Source organism: Rhinopithecus bieti, unplaced genomic scaffold (genome assembly GCF_001698545.2).
Source record: "Rhinopithecus bieti isolate Rb0 unplaced genomic scaffold, ASM169854v2 scaffold_1295, whole genome shotgun sequence".
Lineage (NCBI taxonomy): Eukaryota > Metazoa > Chordata > Mammalia > Primates > Cercopithecidae > Rhinopithecus > Rhinopithecus bieti.
This window is the reverse complement of record NW_016803880.1, coordinates 1,578,457-1,585,248: the sequence shown is the minus strand read 5'-3', so window position 1 is coordinate 1,585,248 and position 6,792 is coordinate 1,578,457. Positions and strand designations below refer to the sequence as shown.

The 6,792-nt window shown below is 39.5% G+C and overlaps 2 long non-coding RNA genes across 2 annotated transcripts in view; both read left to right on the top strand.

Annotated features, from left to right (window-relative positions):
• The window catches only part of LOC108518171 (uncharacterized), a 9,788-nt gene extending 8,887 nt beyond the window's left edge, over positions 1–901 (top strand). Inside the window, exon 3 of the long non-coding RNA XR_001882305.1 lies at positions 807–901. This is a non-coding gene — a long non-coding RNA (uncharacterized LOC108518171). The remainder of the gene's footprint in view (positions 1–806) is intronic.
• Positions 902–1,852: 951 nt separating this feature from the next.
• The window catches only part of LOC108518173 (uncharacterized), an 8,389-nt gene continuing 3,449 nt past the window's right edge, over positions 1,853–6,792 (top strand). The window contains exon 1 of the long non-coding RNA XR_001882306.1: positions 1,853–2,149. This is a non-coding gene — a long non-coding RNA (uncharacterized LOC108518173). The remainder of the gene's footprint in view (positions 2,150–6,792) is intronic.

The following is a 6,792-nucleotide window of genomic DNA, read 5'->3' as shown; positions in this document are numbered from 1 at the left end:
AAAAAAAAAAAAAAAAAAAGAGAAAGGAAAAAGAGAGAGCAAAGTTATCAGAAAGTTGGGAAAACTTTTGAAAGAGCCCTTGGATAAGATGGAAGTCAGCTGCTATCAGAGGCTAATATCCTAACTGGACTTCCATTGGCAAATATCCTGTTTTTTTTTCCCAGTGGGCAGTAGAATGTATATTTCTTGGCTTTGCAAGAATACGAAAATATCCCATTCATTAACTTAGGTTTCATGCTTCAAATAAACAATTCCCCTGATTTCTAAGATAAGATACAGTTAGCTATGAATGCATATAGGCAGAATCTGGTGCATATGTTTATCTCAAATCCAGGGCTGTTTTTATGTTTTACAGACCATGCCCTGCAAGTCTAAGTGTTCTCGGGTAAAGTTGTCAAGGCAGGAGGCTGAGTGAGGACACACCAACTTTACCTGCCTTGGGGCACTCCTGGGATTGATAGGTTTCCCCAGAGCCGTAAAATTTTTTATTATTCTTCTGCGTATATCAGGCCATGGAACTGTGTGGCCTTCTGGGACTTCTGCTGCTTGTAAAATGGCACAACATTTTTGTTGGCTGAAGTGCAGGGTGAGAATTGCTCATCAGCCTTGGAGAGCAACTGGAGACCTCTTTTAGGGTCATTGGTTAACCTGCACCAGAGGGCAGTTAATGAGTCAATGAAGGAAATGCTAACATTAAATTTAAATGTGTGAAGAAGGATTCCTCCAAGCATCAGATGAGCTAGATGGGGTAGGAACATTGAGAGTGAAAATCTGGGAAATAACCAAGGGCTTTGTTCTTTTCTAAGGCATGCAGAACTCGTTACTGTTGATGGAAGCAGAAACAACAAGGCTGAGTGCCTTCAATACGTCAGAGGTTAGACACCCTCTGGCTCAACTTTATTGGCCAGTCTTCATTAGGTGAGCAAAGAAGCCTCTAAAGAGAAGAAGCTTGTTTGCCTACTGGAAGAGCAGTCATTGCTTTTATAAATAATCAATACCACATATCTTTACATATAGTTTCATCATACTTAAAATATTTCAGCTTCTTTGTGGTATAGACGTTACAGATGGATTAAAACCAAATGCTTAAAATTCACCCCCCCCAGAGAATATGGAATTAGTCTTAGAAAATGGTAGTCTTTAAGCTGAGAGGTAAGTCGGGTACTAGATATCTCTTACTGGAAAGTCCTACTAAATTCTTCTGATCTAAATGAGTATAATTGAGTCAGTTGGAGTAGCAAAAATAATTTCAGGTGGTATAATGCAGCAATTATAAAGCAGGCCTTGGAACTGGCAGACCAGGTGCCAAATCCCTACTAATTTCAGTGTTATTTGACAGAGTAGAATTACAGTATATAGTTTAACAAAATAGTTGTACAGAGGTTTATTCAGCTCTTTTGCTTTTAAAGAATAGTCACCAATTCCAACAATTAAAAGAATTTTAATGTATCAGTATGATATATATGTTTAGATACACACACACACATATGTATACACACACACACACATATATATATATTTATTTATTTATTTATTTATATTTGAGAAAGATCATCTATTAGAAATCCAAGAACAGGATTTGTAATAGAACAATTTCTGGGGGAAGTGATTTGGAACCCAACACAAGTTTGGGATCCTCAGAAGTAGAAGTCCATTAATTTCACTCCAAGCACCCAGTGTTAATGTGAAGACACTATGCATCTGTTGTCTTCTCTGTGCTCCCCTGTCCACCAAAGGGCTTGTGTTTTCTGTATTTCACAATTCAGGCTCTTGAAACAGGCATTCTGGCCTGTTTGAGCACAGACTTATTGGCCAGCTCACATTTTAGCCCAATCACTAGTTTATGGATTGGCTGGTGATGGGACAGACAGGTCTTTACTCCTAATCCAATTAAAGATGTTCATTAAGAAGGCTGTCCTTCAGTGAGGGGAATGGGTGGACAACTTCTTTTTGCTAGGGTATAATGAATGATATGCCTGACAGTCCTTGAGAGTTTGTTATGGGTAAGTTAGATCTGCATGCCATCTTACTTTCTGATTACACTTCTTCACAGTCATTGAAACACAAGTGGAAAGAAGATGAAGATCCCTGTTATTTGAGAGCAAATCTTCTGAATATCCATTCCATGAAACTCAGATACCCTCTCTAGGTAAGACTTAACTTTGTAACCTATTCACGGCAGAAATGTAAACATAAAGAAATTGCCCTACACACTAGGTAAGTAACAGAGTGGAGGGAATCTTAAGCAAAAGGGTCAAGTAGGCAATGAGTTTTTTTTTGTCAGGGTTATTCTTTCTTTTCAAACCCAGAGGTATTTCATATACTAGCAAATTAAAGCCAGCTGTGCTTTGGGAGGAAGAGGATGTTATTTAGTTGGCAGATAACCTTAAATCACACCTTTGCCCCCATAGCCTATGGCCTTGGGTAAATAAGTGAGCTTCTTTGAGTTTTAATCTCCTCAATGCCAAATGTAACTATCTGCTATGGTCTGAATGTGTTCCCCCAAATTCATGTATTAAAAACTTAATCCCCAGTGCAGCAGTGCTGAAAGGGGAGTCCCTTGGGAGGTGTTTAGGTCGTGAGGGCTCTGCCCTTATAAATAGGTTAATGCCATCAAACTAGGACTTGATGCAGGGAGTTAGTCTCTCTTGACCATCTGACGTCCCCCATATAAGGACACAGCAAAAAAGCGCTCGTCAGACACCAAATGCTGGTGCCTTGATCTTGGACTTCCCAGTCCCTAGAACTGTGAGAAAATAAAATTCTCTTCTTTATAAATTACCCAGTTTCAGGTATTTTGTTGTACTAGAACAAAACACACTAAGACACTATCATACAAGGTCATTGTTCTAAATATTGTATGAAAGAGGTGGGTATATGATGGATAATTATTTCATAAGTACTAAAAAACACAATGGTAGGGGCATCTAAGAACTCTGATTTTACAGATGTGGGAACTGGGGCTTGAGAATTATTTCCGTTGTTTAAGTTCAGTCAGCTTACTTAGTCAAAACTAGAACTCAGGTCTCTTGACTTCCAAGGCCAGTGTTTTTTCAAGCTACCTCTAAGTTATTCTACAATTCCAAAAACTTGCTCTTAAGACCGTGGATGTAGCTAAAGTTATAGCTTCCAGTTTGCCTACAATGAACAAAACTATTTTAGTTATTAGGCTGAATTTCTTTTTTTTTTTTTTCTTTTTTTTTGAAGACAGAGTTCATCTGTCCCCAGGCTGGAGTGCTGGAGTGCAGTGGCGCTATCTCAGCTCACTGCAACCTCTATCTCCTGGGTTCAAGCTATTCTCCTGTCTCGGCCTCCTAGGTAGCTGGGACTATAGGCATGTGTCACAACACCTGGCTAATTATTTTTGTTTGTTTTTTAACTAGAGACGGGATTTCACTATGTTGATCAGGCTGGTCTCGAACTCCTGACCTCAAGTGATCTGCCCGCCTTGGCCTCCCAAAGTGCTGGGATTACAGGTGTGAACCACCATGCCTGGCCAAAGTTCTTTTTTTAAAAAAAGAGAATATATCTGGTCCTTATTTCTGTGAAGACTGAATAACTGTTAATAGCCCAAATTACTAACTGTCCTAGAGGAATGTGTTTTAATAGTAACACAAGTCTTAAAGAAGTGAAATTCCTTAGCTAGGCATCCCTGAGCCTCCCTGGCCTCCTGCAGTCACTCTGGCCACATGGCTAACCTCCTGTAGCTCTAAGATCAAGGAGTCAATCCAAGGCTTCCAACTGGCAATCAAGCTCCAGACTGAAAGGCCATGAAACACAAGTAACCTGAGCTCATCTGGCTGAGCGTCACAATCCAGAAATGTTTTCCATGCCATGCACTCCTCCGCCATGTGAGCAAAGCATGGCATGGTGCAGTGGAAACTTTGTGTAATCCATTTTATTTTAAATTACCAAGGAGTTGAATTTTATGAAATACTAAAGGACTAGATTCTAGAAGACCTTCATTGAATACAGATGGTTTGTTCACATAATTTTTTTCTTTGCTCAGGAGTGCAAGATTTTCCAAGCACATCTTCCCTCTTCCACTTAGAATTCCTTCACAGACTCTTGTTGTCTATTTTGTGTAAAGCACCATAGGAAATACAAAATGATATTTTATATGCTTTCTTTCCCCATAGAACTTGTTTTCCAGTTGACATATGAATGGAGAATCCATGAGGTCTGGAACTTTGTCTGTTTTATCCACTGTTGGGATCTCATGCCTAGAACAACATCTTGCAGAGAAAAGGCACCTAAGGAACATTTGTGGAATGCATGGATGAACATTAGTCATAACCAACAAACATTTATATGTCTAATATTTATTCCCCCCTCCCTCATTTTTTTCTTTAGAGATGGGGTCTTGCTGTGTTGCTCAGGCTGGACTCAAACTCCTGGGCTAAGCTGATCTTCCCACCTTGGCCTTCCAAGTAAGTGGGGTTACAGGCATGTGCCACAGTGCTTGACTGTGCCCCCTAGTGTTTTTTATTTTTTATTTTTTTAGACAGAGCCTTGCTCTGTTGCCCAGGCTGGAGTGCAATGGCGCGATCACAGCTCACTGCAGACTCTGCCTCCTGGGTTCAAGTGATTCTCCTGCCTCACCCACCTGAGTAACTGGGATTACAAATGTGCACCACCACACCCAGATAATTTTTGTTATTTTTAGTAGAGATGGGGTTTCACCATATTAGCTAGGCTGGTCTTGAACTCCTGACCTCAAGTGATCTGCCTACATCAGCCTCCCAAAGTGCTGGGATTACAGATGTGAGCCACCACGCCTAGCTTGCCCCCTAGTATTTTAAGTACAATTGCTGCCTCATTTGATTCTCACAATTCCATGAGGTAGGAACTATTAATGTTTCCATTTTGAAGATGGGGAAACTGAGGCTTAGAAAGATTAACTTTTCCAGTGTTCCCCAGTGGTGATCCTAGGATTTGTAGCAAAGTCAGCTGGCCCTGAAATCTGTTCTCTTGGCCACTGTGTTCTGTTGCCTCTGAATACTATGCTGTCTTCTCCTTCAGAGTAAAATATACTACTTACCTGTTTTTATAGCCCAAATCAAGAGGTGTTTATAATGGTCTCACATCTGTGATATAAACAACAATGGGCTGGAAAGTTTTGGAGAGTCTGAACCAGATGTGGGACTAAAGCTGCCCTTGAGGGATAGGAAGGATTTGAACAGGTGAGAAGTAGAGCTCTTCTCACTTAGACTTCTGGGAGAAGATGGCTTGAAAATCCTCTCCATAATATTATTATATTATAATCTCATAAAATATTATAGTTATTATCTTTCATCTTTCACCCAGCTTCATCATCTTAAACCGCTTGTGTGGGTGAGCATACAGTCTTGTTCATATTTCTATACAAGCTCAGCACCTAGCATGGCACCTTCCGTTGATTTGATTGAAATTGAATTATCATTGATGGTAAGCTGGCTGGACTTGGGAAAGTATTCATGCCAAACCTTGAACTCACATAGGCTTTTCTTTTTCATGTTTTTCTCCAACCCTTCCTCTGCTTTTGAAGAAGTCCTAAAGTAAAAAAGAACACAACTCTTCATATTAAATCATTTTTGACATCTTCAGAGATTTCCTAGGTTCTGGCCCAAGCCTGACTGTTGTTCTGTTCCACCTACATTTTTCCTACACTTGAGGGATTTCAAAAAATGTACGTAATGATTTGGACTTATTTTAATTTTCTCTAACTTATTTATTTTTTCTGAGGTTAAGAACATTTTGTAAATTCACAAACCAAAGATATTTTGCACATGATGAAAGAGTTTTTAAAAAACATTGGATCAGAGTTAGAATATTTCCCCAAGGAAAGGAAATACACAAAATAGTAACATGATTGATTGAAAAAACAAAGCAAGATAACTAAAATATCCTCCTGAACTAGTTCCTAAGGTACACTCTTTTTCCATTCTGAAACAACGACTAGTCTGCACTGTTTGTTTTTTGAAGTGAAACTTTGGTGGGAAAATTTATAACCAAAATTTCTGTATATTTCACACTAACATTCTTTCTTTTGCCAAACATTCTGATGTGAACTCAGGCATTTATCCTCATATGTTTTCCAGCCTGTTCAGGTGTTCATCTCTCTTGTTCCCAATAAATACTAAATTTTCTTTTTTTTTTATTATTATTATACTTTAAGTTCTAGGGTACATGTGCATAACATGCAGGTTTGTTACATATGTATACTTGTGCCATGTTGGTGTGCTGTACCCATCAACTCGTCAGCACCCATCAACTCGTCATTTATATCAGGTATAACTCCCAATGCAATCCCTCCCCCCTCCCCCCTCCCCATGATAGGCCCCGGTGCGTGATGTTCCCCTTCCCAAGTCCAAGTGATCTCATTGTTCAGTTCCCACCTATGAGTGAGAACATGCGGTGTTTGGTTTTCTGTTCTTGTGATAGTTTGCTAAGAATGATGATTTCCAGCTGCATCCATGTCCCTACAAAGGATGCAAACTCATCCTTTTTTATGGCTGCGTAGTATTCCATGGTGTATATGTGCCACATTTTCTTAATCCAGTCTGTCACAGATGGACATTTGGGTTGATTCCAAGTCTTTGCTATTGTGAATAGTGCTGCAATAAACATACGTGTGCATGTGTCTTTGTAGTAGAATAATTTATAATCCTTTGGGTATATACCCAGTAGTGGGATGGCTGGGTCATATGGTACATCTAGTTCTAGATCCTTGAGGAATTGCCATACTGTTTTCCATAATGGTTGAACTAGTTTACAATCCCACCAACAGTGTAAAAGTGTTCCTATTTCTCC